We start from the raw sequence: 15,523 nt of genomic DNA on the forward strand, positions 1-15,523 counted from the left end.
TCTTCTCATATTTCTGCCTCACAAGGACAGCATAATACTGTAAGAATCTTTTCTGGTCATAATCACATAGCACATTCTGAAGATTTTGCTGTTGTATAATTTTCCCAAGGCATTAATCCTTCTCAGGCTATTTCCTTAGGTACCAAAACAACTAATTGATTTGGTTCTTTCAGCTAAACCTTCTAGCAATTATGAAAACAATCAAGTTTGATTAATTGTTTCAGTTCATTCAAAGTGCTTTGAACTTGCTCTAACAGGTAAACACAGGGCTGCAGACACTGTGGACTGGCAACTCACAGGCTATTTAAAATTCCCTCTCACTTGCCTACCTCTACTAAAGAGAAAGCCAAACTAGTCACTGGTTCAGCCTCCATTGTAGCCAGGGTGGCCAGATGAAAGGTAGTTTTATTAACTTAATGACAAGTATGCTGTAGTTTTTCAAAGAGAAGGAGGAGGGAGGGAAGGGGAGGCGGAAAGTGGGGAGGGAGAGAGGAAGGGGGAGGAGGAGGAAAGGGAAGAGGAAGAGAAAGCTTTGACCTTTTCTCTTCTTCCAGTCTGCAAATGAGTCTAGGATAGTGGGGTAGAAAGGTGGAAGAAGCCATGATTCCCTGATGGCATCCTAATACACAGGCTCCCTCCTAACAGGTTAACTGATAAAAATACTCCCTGTGTATATAAGCCACTGTTTTCAGGTTTTCTTTTCTTTGCTTATCTTTTTAAGGATAATCACATTCTTACACATACACACACACTATGCACTCTTCTGAAATATGATAACTAATAAGTATATTCCACCAGAAATTCAGCAGTTGTAATAATGCTCATAGGCTTTAAGTTATAGAGTAGAAAACCTTGGTAATACTGGACAATAGAAATGAGATGCTGATGCTTTTTAGGTCTGTTTTATTTTCTACAGATGATAGAAAACCTAAGCTGAATTGGTTTAAATGAAAATTATAGAAAATAACATTTTCATTCTTCTGTTACCATTAGGGAATAATATCCACTCTCAAGTACCTTAATGACTAGTAAAACTTTCTTTGTCTTCCTCTTTAGTTCTTTCATCTTGGGGGTACTTGAATGGATGGATGAGAAATAATTAAAGTTACTTAGAAGCACACACAACTGTAACCTAGGTCATGAAAATATGTAAAAACCCTAGAAATATGCCTTCTATACATTAATACATGATAATTTATCTTATCAAGCAAGTACACAAGCTAAATACACTACTATAAAAGATATGAAGTACTTCCTTTGAACATGAATTACAAGCTCTAATCATTAGCATCCAAGTTTCAACCTATATTTTATCATCTCTAATGCATTTTATTTATAACATTTTGATAGTCAATATCTGCTCACAAGCATTTCACCATTTGAGCTACTCAATCATTTATAAACCTGCAATTAAATAAATTCCTGTTTACTATTGATTTTAGAAAAGACTTTTGATTGAAAACAGTAAAACAACTTTGGCTCAGGTAGAAAAATAAGTTTTTAGAAGGAAAGCAGAGACTTAGCTGGAAAGATAGAAAACTAGGTTCAGAATGGGCATGAACTAGCCAACCATAGCCAAGATCAGATGACATGTTGTTACTGGGTCTATTGACGATAGGTGCTAGTTTTACCCTCTTTGGCATTACCAGGCACTCAAAGTGGGTTTCATCACCTTTGGGCACTCCTATTTATGTTGAAACTCCCCCTCAACAAAATGTAGTGTTTTCCATGCCCAAAAATAAACTCAAAATGGCTGAAAGACTTAAATGTAAGACAAGACACCATCAAACTCCTGGAAGAGAACATAGGCAAAACATTCTCTGACATCAACTTTGCAAACGTTTTCTCAGGTCAGTCTCCCAAACCAACAGAATAAAAGCAAAAATAAATCAATGGGACCTAATCAAATTGACAAGCTTTTGCACAGCAAAGGAGACCAAAAAGAAAACAAAAAGACAACTTACAGAATGGGAGAAGATAGTTTCAAATGATGCAATGGACAATGGTTTAATCTCTAAAATACGCAAACAACGTTTACAACTCAACAGCAAAAAAGCCAACAACCCAAAGGAAAAATGGGCAAAAGTTCTGAATAGACATTTCTCCAAAGAAGATGTACAGATGGCCAACAAGCACATGACAAAATGCTCAACATCCCTGATTATTAGAGAAATGCAAATCAAAACTTCCAGGAGATACCACCTCACACCAGTCAGAATGGCCATCATTAATAAGTCCACAAATAACAAATGCTTTGGGGGATGTGGAGAAAAGGGAACCCTCCTTCACTGTTGGTGGCAACGTAAGCTGGTACAACCACTATGGAGAACAGTATGGAGGTACCTCAGAAATCTATACATAGAACTACCATATGACCCAGCAATCCCACTCTTGGGCATATATCCAGACAAAACATTCCTTAAAAGAGACACATGCACCAGCATGTTCACTGAAGCACTATTCACAATAGCCAAGACATGGAAACAACACACATGTCCATCAACTAATGATTGGATTAGGAAGATGTGGTATATATACACAATGGAATACTACTTAGCCACAAAAAAAGAATGACATAATGCCATTTGCAGCAACATGGATGGAACGAGAGACTCTCATCCTGAGTGAAGTAAGTCAGAAAGAGAAAGACAAATACCATGTGATATCACTTATATCTGGAATCTAATATAAGGCACAAATGAACCTTTCCACAGAAAAGAAAATCATAGACTTGGAGAATAGACTTGTGGTTGCCTAGTGGGAGGAGGAGGGAATGGGATGGATTGGGAGCTTGGGGTTAATAGATGCAAATTATTGCCTTTGGAGTGAACTAACAATGAGATCCTGCTGTATAGCACTGGGAGCTAAGTCTGGTCACTTATGATGGAGCATGATAATGTGTGAAAATAGAATGTGTATATGTATGTGTTACTGGGTCACCATGCTGTATAGTAGAAAATAAATTTATTGGGGAAATAAAAATTAAAAAATGCAGTGTTTTACTTAGCAATTTAAAAATTTTTCAAAGTTTACCAAAATACAAGAATTGAATTTATTTACTTTATTTTTATTTATTTGTTTTTGCTTTTTAGGGCCACACCTGTGGCTTATGGAAGTTCCCAGGCTAGGGGTCAAATTGGAGATATATCTGCCAGTCTCTGCCACAGGCACAGCAATGCTAGATCTGAACCATGTCTGCAACCTACATCATAGCTCACAGAAATGCTGGATCCTTAACCCACTGAGCAGGGCTAGGGATTGAACTTACAATCTCATGGATACTAGTTGGATTTGTTACCACTGAGCCACAATGGGAACTCCCAAGAATTGAATTTAAACTGCAGAGAACATTACATATCACAGGTTTTTCTCTATAGATTTATATTATAGAAAAGTTACCAAATGGCTTCAGTGGTGACTTCTACCAAACATTTAAAGGAGAATTAATAGCAGTCTTTCTCAAATGGTTCTAAAAAATTGAAGAAGGGGAATATTCCCAAAATTATTTTATGAGGACAGCATTACCCTGATATCAAAGCCAGATGAAGATACCCCAAGAAAAGAAAACTGCAGGCCAATATCCTTAATGAATGTAGTTACAAAAATCATCACCAAAATACTAGTAAATCAAATTTAGTATTACAGTAAAAGGATCATACAGTGCATCCTCATGGGAGTTATCCCTTGGATGCGAGGATACTTCAATATACAAAAGTCAATTAATGTGATACACTACATCAACAAGCTAGAGATGAAATCACACAATCATTTTAATAGATGCAGAAAAATCATTTGACAAAATCCAACACACTTTCATGATATAAATTCTAGACAAATGAGAAATATAAGGAAAATATCTCTATATTATGAAAGCCATGTATGAAAAGCCCACAGCTAACATCATAGTCAGTGGTGAAATGCTGACTTTTCTTTGAAGATCGGGAACAAGACAATGATTCCCTCTCCTGCTGTTTCTTTTCAACATGGTGCTGGAAGACATAGCTAGAGCAATTAGACAAGAGAAAAAGGATTCAAATCAGGGAGAAATAAAATTATCCCTGTTTGAGGATGATATGATTATATACATATAAAACTCCAAAGGTTCCATTAAAACAATGGTATAATTAATAATTTAGTAACAATAAAGTATACAAAATCAACATATAAAAATCAGCTACATTTCTAAACATTAAAAATGAACTATCTGCAAAGGAAATGAACAAAACTCACATTTGCAATAGTATCAAAAAGAACAAAATTCTTATGAGTAAACATAACTAAGGAGGTGAAAGATTTATATATTGAAGACAATAAAACTTTGATGAAAGAACGTACAGAAGACACAATCAAAGATAAAGACATCCCATGTTCATGGATTGGAAGATAATATTGTTAAGATAACATTGCTACCCAAAATGACCTACAAATACAGTGCAACTCCTATCAAAATTCCAAAGATATTTTTTTACAGAAAAAAATAATATCATAATTCTTATCAGAAACCACTGAGGCTAGAAAGAAGTGACACATTTTTCAAGTGCTAAAAGAGAACTATCAACCCCAAACCCTAAATCCAGTGAAAACATCTTATAGAAATGAAGGAAAATTAAGACAGTTTCAGATTAAGAAAAGTGAATAGTTTTTTTTGCCAACAGAGTACCCTAAAATACTGGCTAAAGAAAATCAAAAGCAGAAAACATGAAACATCAGGACAGAAGAATAATAGATAAAAGCTATAGTAAAAAACAATATATTTTTGTTCTCTTTTTGAGGTTTTTAAAATTATGAAATATTGTTCAAGCAAAAATTATAATAATGTCTTAGCTGGCTATGACTGAATCTAGATTCAATATTTAAGACAATTATACTATAAATGAGAAAAGGTAAAGGGAAATAATACATAGTTTATATATAAAACTAGAGTTAATATAGTTCACTTTAGCTATACGATTGACCCCAATATATGTATATAAAATGTACTGTCTACCAGAAAGCACTATAATGTCTATACAATGAGATATACTAAAAAAATACTGTGTATAAATCTAATTAAATCCATAAAAGTGTTCAGTTATTCCAGAGGGAGGCAGGAAAAAGTAAATAGAAAAAAAAAACAGGTAAAACAAACAAAATTCACTCAGAAGCACTAAAAAGTGGCAGCCTTAAGCCTTAACATATTGATACTTACATTAAGTAATTGGTCCAGATATATCAAATGTGAAATGTCTAAATACGTAAAATAATACAGCAGTTCACAGAATGATTTAAAAAAATCATGATCTATCTATACCATGCATGTAAGACACTCACTACACAACAACAACGTAGGTAGATTAAAAGTGGAAGGTTGGTGGAAGTTCCCTTGTGGCACAGTAGGTTAAAGATCTGGTATTATCACTGCAGTGGCTTGAGTCATTGCTGTGGCACAGGTTCAGTCCCTGACCTGGGAACTTCCACATGCCATGGATGCGGCAAAGAAAAGTGAAAATGTAGGAAAAATATGCTAGACACAGAATGATCAAATAAAGCAGGAGTTCCCATATTAGAGGAATCAGACTTTATAGCAAAGAGAGGACTATTACATAATAATAAAATAGTAAATCTACCAGGAAGATAGATCAATACTAAATGTATTAGTACCGAATCTGACTAGTATCCATGAGGATGCAGGTTCGATCCCTGGCCTTGCTCAGTGGGTTAAAGATCTGGTGTTCCTGTGAGCTATGGCATAGGTCGCAGATGCGGCTTGGATTCTACGTTTCTGTGGCTGCGGTGTAGGCCAGCAGCTACAGCTCTGATTTGACTCCTAGCCTGGGAACTTCCATATGCTGCGAGTGAGGCCCTAAAAGAAAGATATCTATGTCCTTATTTTAACAATTGTTTGGATAACTAGACATAACATCAGCAAGGACATAGAATAATTCAACAACATATTAAATCAACAGTATATGAACTAATATGACCTAGTTGACATCTTAAGAAAACCTCACTCATATGAGTCAAGTACACTTTTTGTCAAGTATCCAGCGTACACATACCAAGTTGGACCATATCGTAGGATAGATACATAGATCAATAGATGGACAAAATAGAGAACCCAGAAATAGCTCACACGTGTAACCAACTAATTTTTGACAAAGTTGCAAAAGCAAGTCAATGAAAGAAGTATAGCCCTCTCAAAAAACAGTGCTTGAACAAGTGGATGTACATAGCTTAAAAAATAAATAAAAAGAACCTTGATCTAAATCTCACATTTTATTCAACCATTAACTCAAAACTTGGAGAACAAACTTCAATGTAAAACACAAAACTATAACATTTTTAGAAAAAAAAAATAAAAATATTCCAGATCTATGACTAGGAAAAGAATTTTTATACCTGACACTGAAGTAATCATCTATAGAAGATAAAGTTGATCAATTGAACTTCATAAAAATGAAAGTCTTTTGTTTTGCTAAAGATAAAAAGATGAAAAAACAAGCTACATGCTGGAAGAAAATATTTGTAAGCCATATATCTGACAAAAGAGACATCTAGAATGTATAAAAGTTTCTAAAAATTCAACATTAAAAACAAAGCAACAATCCAACTGGAAAATGGACAAAAAACATGAAGTCTTTCCACTGAAAAAGATATATATATCTCTCTCTATATATATAGATATATATAGCATATAACACATGAAAAGATGTTCAGCATCACTACATTTCAGGGAAATGCAAATTAAATCCATGGTGAGATATTACAGCACACCTATCAGGACAACTAAAATAAAATTTAGAGACAATGCTAAATGCTAGCAAGAATTTAGAGAGACAGGATTTCTGACATATTACTAGTGGAGATGTAAAATGTTATAGTCAATCTGAAAAAAATTGACATTGTTTTTAAAAATCTAGACGTACAACTCATACAACCAAGTAATTATATTCTTGGGCATCTATCCCAGATAACAGACTTTTGGTCTATATAAAACCTGTATACATTGTTCATAGAAGAGTTATTTGTAATAATCAAAAACTCAAAAGAATATCTCTCAGTAGTAAAGCAAACTGTGGTGTATTCACAGCATGAAATACTGCTCAACAATGAAAAGAAGTACTTTTGATATACACAACAACTTGAAGGAATGTCAAGTGTGTTATTCTGAATGAAAACAAACAAGATTCCATTTGTTAATATTCTCAAAATGGATAAATAATAGTGATGAGACTGTAGAGATTATAGAGATGGCCGGTATGATTATAAAAGGGTATTGTGTGGAAGGTCTTTGCCATGATGATATACTTCTGTATCTTGATTGTGATGTAGTTACAGTTCTATACATATCATAAAATGACAGATTTATACACAAATATTTCATCAATGTCAGTTTCCTGTTTTTGACATTATACTCAAATTTTGTGATTTTAACAATTTGGAAAAACCAAATAAATTGCATATAATTATTTCAAAAGTGTTAAAAAATGGAAAAAATATAAACTGTCTGCATACCTAAGTTAAAAACCAGAAATTGCCAGTTTGTATACAAAAGTAAGTTACAAGTACATGCCATATAGAAAATACTCCCGTTTTAAAAGATGAAAAAAAAGTTATATGATGGTAGCATTAGTCAAAAGAAAATTGGAAAAGCGGTGTTAATACCAGAGTGAATACCAGAGCAAAGAATGTTACCAGGGATAGAGAAGGTGCTTTCATAATAATAAAAGGGCTAGTTTATCAAGATGATGTAACAATCCTATATATTTATGCATCTAGTAACAGAGCTTCAAAATACATGATGCAAGAACTGATACCACTATAAGGAGAATTAAATAATTAAAAATGATAGATATTTCAGTTCCCCCTTTTCAGTAACTGAAAGAGTAATTTTGACAGAAGATCACCAAAGATATAGAAAATACAGCATTGTCAACAAATTTGACTTAACTGATACTTATACTGATACTTAACACTCCACTCAGCAACAGCAGATGACACATTCTTTTCAGGTGCAGAGTAGACATTTACCCTGGTAGACCACATTCTGGGCATAAAACAAATCTTGATATATTCACAAGTATTCGTATAACAGAAAGTATATTCTAATCATACTACCTGAATTTAAGACTGATGTATGGCTACAATAATCAGCATAGAGTGGGATTGACATAAAAATTGACAAATAGATCAATGAAAGTGAATGGAGATTCCAGAAATATATTGACGTATATTTCATAAAATGATTTATGATAAAGGTACAAAGGCAATATAGTAGAGAAAAAAATCTTTTTGATAGATGATGTTGGCAAAAGTGGCTTTCCATGTTCCAAAAAAATGAAATTTGATCCATACTTTGTGCTGTAATACACAACAGTAACTCAAAATGCATCATATGTCTGAAGGTAAAACATAAAACAACAAAACTTCTGCATAAAAACCATTGTGACCTTGAATTAGGGAAAGATTTCCTAGCTATTGCACCAAAGGCGTGATTCATAAAAGAACAAGGTAACAAATGGGATTTTATCAAAATGAAAAATTTGTGCCCTTGTGAAATATTTCATTGAGAGATGAAAAGGCAAGCTACAAACTGGGAAAAAAAATATTTGCAAATTGCAGTCTGACAAAAAGCTTGTGTCTGCAATACATAATAACTCTTAGAAGTGACAATAAATTAAACAATCTAATTAAAAATGGGCACTGAATTGCATTGACACCTGACTAAAGATATACAGAGGGCAAACAAGGACCAGAAAGATGTACATCTTCATAGTCATTCTAGAAATACAAAATAAAGCCACAGCAATGTAACATTACATGTCTATCATAATAGCTAAAATAGTTATTTAAAATTTGATAATACCAAATGTTAGTGAGTATATGCAAGAACCTCACCTCTAAAGTACTACTGGCAAAGGTGTAAAAAATGACTCAATCCCTTTAGAAAACTGGCAGTTAAAAGTTAGATAGCTATCATATCTGTTCCACTCCTAGATATTTACCCCAAAGCAATAAAAGTATAAACCCATATGAACACTTTTACACGAGTGTTTATAGCAGCTTTATTCACAATAGCCCCCAAATTGAAACAATTGCAGAGTCCATTGGTAGGTGGAGAAATAACCAAATTTTCATATATCTATACAATGGAATACTCCTCAACAATGCAATGAATAGATTTTTTTTTCAATAAGTTTTAGATTTATTTTTAAAAGTTGCAAAGAGAGTTCTCATATATCCTATATCCAGTCTCCTATACTGGTTTTTAACAGCTTTATTGAGCTATAATGGGCATTTTTGAAAATTGGACATTTTTAATATATATAATTAGATGGGTTTCAGCCATGAAACCATCGCCACAATAAAAATAAAGAATATATCCATCACCTTCATAAATAAATTAAAAAATAAACAAATTGTCATGTATCTATGTAATGGAATACTACTTGACAATAAAATAAATGGATTATTGGTATGTCACAACCTGGATGAATCTCAGTAGTGATGAGTGAAGGAAAACAGACAAAGATTACACACTATATGATTCCATTTATATGGTATGGTAGGAATTACAAGCTAATATATACTAATAAAAAATGTCAGTGGTTACTTGGCAACAAGAATGGTGTAGAGAGAAGACTGAGGGAGGGATTGCAAAAGGGAATGAAGGAACTTTTAGGGGGGTGATGGATACGTTCTTTATGTTGATTGTGGTGATGTTTTCACACACATACGTTGAAACTTAAATGGTAGAGTTTATTCAGTCTGTGGTATGTCCGTTATACTTTATTAAAGCTACTTAAAAATAACATCAAAAAATTAAACCAATACCACTCTTTGAAGGAGGTTGGCAAGCAAAAACTGGCAATGCAGAGACTTCTGAAAATGCAAGTTATTCAACAAAAACTATGCATCTGGAAGCTGACTCTAATGTTCTGCGCCCAGGAAATAGAAATGATAATTAGTTCAATTAGTCTTATCAGGTAATTAGACATATGAGCTCCTCATTGCCAATTAATTCATTTGAGAAGTGAACTACAAAGACACTCTTATGATTTGAAACTTGCAGTATATAAGATATTCACTTACTGCAAATATGGATTTTAGCAGGAGCAAAGTAATGCTTATATTTGGAATAATGATGGAATCTAAGAAGATGAGACCATGCAGAAAAAGAAACATGGCATATTAAAATTGCCATATTCAATAATGAAATAGTATTTCTTGAGTGGAAATTCTCTGGGCAGAATAGTGTGAAATGAGGAAAAAATAGGTTTTTGCCTAAGTGTAAGGATTTGGACGGAAAAAAAAAGAGAAAGAAAAAAATGTATGCATAAATTAGAATTTTAGATGTTTTTAATACCAGAGTTACCCAGAAGAAATACATATTGTGGTGTTTGAGTTATTGACAGAGCTAAATACGCTTTTACCAAACAAAAAATATGTATAACCTAAAAATAGTCAATTAGAAAGTTTTTTAAAGCATAACCAATTATATCAAGTCCTAAAGATATAATAACCCGATAGAAAAAATTAGCTAAAGGTGGAGTTCCCATCGTGGCACAGTGGTTAACGAACCCAACTAGGAACCATGAGGTTGCGGATTCAATCCCTGGCCTCGCCCAGTGGGTGGGGACCCGGCAGTGCCATGAGCTGTGGTGTAGGTCGCAGACGCGGCTTGGATCCCATGTTGCTGTGGCTCTGGCGTAGGCCGGCGGCTACAGCTCCGATTAGACCCCTAGCCTGGGAACCTCCATATGCCATGGGTATGGCCCTAGAAAAGACCAAAAAAAGAAAAAAAGAAAAAATTAGCTAAAGTTGCTTCATGTGACTGACCAAATGTACCTATGATATTTCATTCAATATTATTAGTACGTAATATTGCTAGTATGTAAAAGCTTATGCTAAGTATATGTTCTTTGCATATTCAAGTGCTTGCTCAAAGTGGACACTCCCCACCATAAGGAGTTAATATACTTGTCTCTCAATTATGATCACAGTACATTTGTTCCAATTAACTAAACTGACCACAAATTGATCCCCCCCAATTGTTTAGGCACAAACAAGAATTTTTCCAGGAGTTTTATGTGAATTCTTACAGTATATAATCTACAACTAATAGAGAAGACAGAATTGAAAAAGAAAAGTGTGCAAAATTGCCATAAATTAGAGAGAAGAGTGGTATTCCTTTTCCCTTTTCACAAGTGAGAGCCTTTTAAAGTATTTGAGCTGTGCTCCACAAAGTACCTACAAACCCTATCCCTGTTCAAACTGAATTAATCTTATTTCCTCTTCATGTAAAGAAAGACCAACAAAGCATAGGAGGAACAGTAAAAACGACATGAATCTCAGTGAGGGCGCTAAGCAACTGTTCACAATCATATTGTTTTATCTGAATGAAAGAATCCTATATATCTCTTAAAAGGGGCATATTGCTTGTATATATGTTAAAAACTCTGCTTTCTACGAGGCATATGGATACTTCTCAGTTCTCCTTTATATATTTCATTTCTGGAAGATAAGTCACTAGTATTTAACTTTCAACATACCCTATCATTTAAGGAAAAGTTAAAGGGTAAACAACCAATGGAAATTTAATAAGGACAACAGTAAGATGCCAAATCTTGGCTGGTCAGATCCTCTTGATCACAGGACGTCACACTGAGCACATGACCCCTTCAAGGGACCAAAAGTATAATCTCAGAATTCACTCTTCAGAGTTGCTTTCCTTCACCTGTCCTTTAGCGGCATAATTTCCTCTGCCTGCTTATCATCTCTGGAGGCAGCAACTACTGCACATGTTAAAAAGGCCCCTCTGTTACTACCGCATTCTTCATCCAGTTAATTATTCAATCATGTACACATCTTAAGAGTCATTCACTAAAGCCAGGCCCTCACATGGTGCTAAGTAACCAGGATATAAAGATGAAGGATATACAGAATCCATCCCCTCCCTCAAAGAGTTCACAGCCTTTCAGAAATAATAATTATGGGGTCACAAAATGGGATCAGCAAGTAATAAAAAGCACAGCTAATTTTTTTTAAAACACTTCAAGTGTGCTGCTTTATTAACTGCTTAACTCGGTTAATTCAGCCAACAGACCGTGTGGTAGGCAAGATCCGTGGCTTCATTTAACAGGTTAAGAAACTGAGATTTAGGGAGTTCCCATTGTGGCTCAGCAATCACAAACCTGACTAGTATCTGACTAGGATGTGGATTTGATCCCTGGCCTAGCTCAGTGGGTTAAGGATCAGCGTTACCAGGAGCTGTGGTGTAGGTTGCAGACGCAGCTCAGATCCTGCTTTGTGTTTTTGGTGTCTGTGGCATAGGCCCCCAGCTGTAGCTTTGATTCAACCCCTAGCCTGGGAACCTCCATATGCGGCGAGTACAGCCCCCACCAGCCAAAAAATAAATATATAAAAATTTTTAAAAAGAAGAAGAAATTGAGATTTAAAGAAAAGAACTTGTTCAAAGAACAGATAAACTGTGGAGCTCCCACTGCTAACACCGGCACTCTGGCTCCGGAACCCACATTTCCAGCCCCTGGCCCGGAGGATGGGCACGTGGCACCTGCAATCCTAGTGTTTGTTAGAGCTTCACTAGGGAGTCACTTGAGTTGGGTCTAGAAGAAACAGGGGAGATTCATAAGGGGTTTCAGGTCTCTAAGGTGGCTGAAAGTGTCTTCTTGGCAGATGGAGGAATCAAGCTCAAAGCAACTTAAATGACAACCTTGAAGATAAATGAAGTCACTAAATTGTGGGATGAAAGTGATACTGAGGATGGGGAGCAGTGTGGGAATGGAAGGGGAAGGGGAAGTTTGAAAGCCAACAGGTGGCTGCTTAAGAAAAGGATCCTTGACTACTTAACTGTCATTGTGTCTCACCTGTCCTCAGGTGAGGCTCCTGCAGAGGCTGGGCTGAGCACTGCTGCTGCATGATTCCTGCTTCCACTCTTTGCTATTTCTGCCCCTCGTTCTGAGCACCATGGCTATGATCAGTGCTCATGATGCTTCTGCCTATTATCACTGCTGATGTTTCTTGGCCCCTGAGGTGCCAAATCTCTATTCTGTGAAGAACTTAGGGATCGTTTCTCTTACCTTCTATGTTATACACAGGTGGGGTAGGAGGAGTGCAAGTCAGGAAATGCAAAGGCCCACTGCATTCTGCTTTCATTTCATAGAGGTTTTAGTGAAATTAGCTCTTTGAGAATGTCCTCACATTTTTTTCCCTCAAGCACAGACAGGAGTTCATAAAAGGCTGCTCATTAGACACATTTGGATATCATCCTACACTGGAATTAGAATTATTCCTTTGCCAACAGATTAAGGTTCAGCTGCCTGCTTGATTATGGCTTCCTTTAAAAAGATTATCTCCCAGAAATTTCCTAAGTCCTTCTTGTAATCAGGACTCTGGTGGCCCACATGGCTGGTTGGTTACAGAGCGTGAACAGGCATAAATCCTGTAATGCACAAGGCATAAGATTAAGCCTCCCCTGCCACCCCCGTGATCCATGCATTAAACCTGAAATAATGAAACAGTTTGGACCATACCTTGAGGCCTCTTCTCCCAGTGTTCCTCCATCAAACATCCCCAATCTCCCAGCACCCTCTGCTCAGCATTGAAAATACAAACATGAACATGTAGTCTTTGAGGGCAACAATTGCAAGAGGGACCAAAACCCATTGTAATAAAACATAAAATCATAGGTGTCTACTTGGTAGAGCATTAGCACTAAAGAGGGAATAATCAGCTGTCTGGAGAGGGGCATGGGGAGATAGGAAAGCAAATATACTGTTTAGCCAGAGTCTTAAAGGATGGATCAGAGATAATCAGGATGTAGGGTTGGGGGTGGCGGGGTTGGGTAGGGCAAGGGAGGAAGGAGCCACCCGAGAGATAAAAAGGAAGGTCCAGAGGCATGTGGTGGATGTTCAATAAATTTTGGATGTATAAGGAATGTGTGAGTGGCTAATAATAAACTATATTTTAACAATATTTTACTGCTTCTAAAATGTATTTACATAATTATTCTATTTATTCTTCACAATACTCATGTTAAAAGGCAGGAATTTGGTGTCACATTTTATACAGGATGAATTTGAGGTGCTAAGAGGTGGAAATGACTTTTTGCATGTCACAGGATGAGTCCACTAAAGTGTGGTCCAGGACCCATAATTGAGCTGTTGCTTCTATGATGGCAGAACATCATAAGGGCATCCATCAGAAGCACCAGTGGGGCAGAAGGGATCCCCTGGCTCCTCTGTCCCCATATTTGTGCTTCTGCTTCCACTTCAGCTCTTCGTTTAGATGTAAAATGGTGAACACTTTGTTTGGAATGCTCTTCCGTGTTAAAATTCCTGACATCACACCCAGTCACCTGAGAGGTTTAGGCAGTTTGTTTAGACGTTTCAATTTTGGGAGAATCCTCATGACCACACCTGTGTGCTGAAATGCTGCTATGGAGCCAATGAGCTATAATATTAAGCCAAATCCCAATAGTGAAATCTGATGAGATGAAACAGGTTACTATGTCTTTACAAACGGATACTACGTAATGCTTCATGCTCTACTGGAAGATGTTAATATCAGCGTTTGCCCTCTGGGTGAGAACAGTCCCCTTTGTTCTCTCATAGGTACCACTTTCTTTCTACTGCTGAACTTAAATCTTGTGGTCATCACCAGTGTTTATGGTCGTGAATGTCAGCATTAACATCAGCAGTATCTGGTAAGAAAGCTAACATCTGGGAATTTGTTTACAGGAATGGGACAACCTAACTCAGGAAAGTAAGATAGAGTAATTTGTTGTCCATGTCAAAATTCACATCAAAGATGTAATATTATAAGAAATGAATGAAACCTAGGAATCATTAATCAGAGGAATTATCAGATTGCCTCTCCAAATCCTCATTATGAGCTCTGCCTGGAAAATACACATATCATAAAGGAAACACTGATAAAAATTTTGTATGGCCTTTGACTCAGTGTGTTTGGTACATAATATGAAGCCAGAAAATGTGAATGTTAACCCAGAAGTCATTGCAAGCGAAGCTGGAGAAGACTCTATTTAGGCTACTAAGTTCAGTGGCAAAATGGTCCATACTTGGAGTTTTGCCATGGTGCAGTGGGTTAAGAATCCCACTGCAGTGGTTCAGGTCACTGTGAAGACACAGGTTTGATCCCTGATCTGGGAACTTCCATATGCTGCAGGTGCGCCCATAAAAATAAAAATAATAATAATAATAATAATGATCCATGTGACAATGACACAGAAAGAACTAACTTTAAGGTGGAAAAATTATACTTTATAGTTTTTCTGATATGTTATAATAATAGCATTAATCCCATACTAGTCTCATGCTCATTGAATCAGTGGACTACTGAACTTCTCCACAGAAGAGTGCTCATCAAAAAACAGGTCACTAGCCTTCTAGGACTGAAAGCATCTCCAGACCCATACAAAGCAATTTTAAAGGAAATATCACCCTTCAAATTGGCTAATGTAGAATCAAGGAGTTCTTTTTGATGGCAAGGGCTTTCACAATGC

General features: G+C 36.0%; 1 protein-coding gene across 1 annotated transcript in view; it reads left to right on the forward strand.

Moving 5' to 3' along the window:
• LOC100623332 (melanoma-associated antigen B16-like) overlaps positions 1-15,523 on the forward strand; it is a 742,359-nt gene that overhangs the window by 212,760 nt on the left and 514,076 nt on the right. The window contains 1 exon segment of the mRNA XM_085007606.1: positions 14,613-14,704. The gene's annotated coding sequence lies outside the window, so the exon portion shown is untranslated.

This window comes from Sus scrofa, chromosome X (assembly GCF_054392235.1).
Source record: "Sus scrofa isolate SSC_HxYL_T2T_F1_AM1 chromosome X, Sscrofa_HxYL_maternal_Yorkshire_Landrace_v2.0, whole genome shotgun sequence".
Lineage (NCBI taxonomy): Eukaryota > Metazoa > Chordata > Mammalia > Artiodactyla > Suidae > Sus > Sus scrofa.